Consider the following 1210-nt stretch of genomic DNA (forward strand, 5'->3'; position numbering starts at 1 on the left):
TTTGGCACAGAATAAGTAGGATAGTCATTTCTTGTCATCTCGCATTCTCCTTACCATCTCTTTACTCAAAGGAATCTGTCTTGGTGAAAAGGTGTCTACTCATTTTGTTTTTAGTTCATGATCAGGAAGAAACAGAAGTTTAGATTTTAGACTAGTGTCTCGTGGTGTATTGTTTATGCATGTAAGGAATAGCAAGTTTTCGATTTCAGGGATGTCTTATGTTGTATTGTTATTTGTTTGCATTGTAAATGCAAGTTTCAGTTTTTGTTATGCAAGTAGCAGATTCTAACATGGGGTGTGTGATATTTGCTGACCACTATGATTAAAATGTAGTACACAGTTATGGGAAACACTTGTACGGTCATTGCAAGTGAATTTGTGTTTTGGAAGCAGCATACCCACATAGGTTGAAAAAAATACAGCACATTCCATTCTACATTTTTATGTGGACCCTTTTAATTAAGCACAAATTCAGTGAAAAAAAAAACTATCGAATCACTCAATCTGAACGCATGCTCCTTTCTTGTGTTTTATGGATTTCTTGTGTTTTTAGAAACCTGTTAGATGCAAGGACAAATGGACAATGAGGACAAAAATCCCACCTATTAAAAAGTTGTGGGTCCTATACCCTACGATAATCGTAGTTAATATTCGTATATTATCACGTCAAATGTCCTTGACATTTATGTATATAACTATAGGAAGAGTTTCAAGTATACTGGGAATACCAGTGATCTAGTTGTTTTAACCATTAATCTGAATTATAAAAAATATATATATAATATATATTAATTTAAATCAATAGTTAAAACAATTGAAATATCGATATTCTTGGTATACTTAAAATTTTTTCGATAAGATATATAGTTATGGAAATTTCTCTGGTATTTCTCGAGTTTGGTATCTTGCTTAGTTGTTGTTGTTTGGTTGTCGGACAAATTTATTGGATGATATTAGAGGGAGAATTTAATACTTGAAAGTATAAAGATATCAAATCCATTAAATACATTTAAAAGGAAGAATGATTTAGAAAAAATAAAATAAGAAAAGGATACAAGAGATCATCACTAGAACCAAGTCATTTAATGTACTAGTCACATGTCAATTTTTTTAGCATGCATAATTGCTCGCAAAAATATTTTACATACTAAAATTAAATTCTTAAAAGAATTTACAATAGCTTTTTTTTTATGTGAATCCCTTAAGACTA

Source organism: Arachis duranensis, chromosome 9 (genome assembly GCF_000817695.3).
Source record: "Arachis duranensis cultivar V14167 chromosome 9, aradu.V14167.gnm2.J7QH, whole genome shotgun sequence".
NCBI lineage: Eukaryota > Viridiplantae > Streptophyta > Magnoliopsida > Fabales > Fabaceae > Arachis > Arachis duranensis.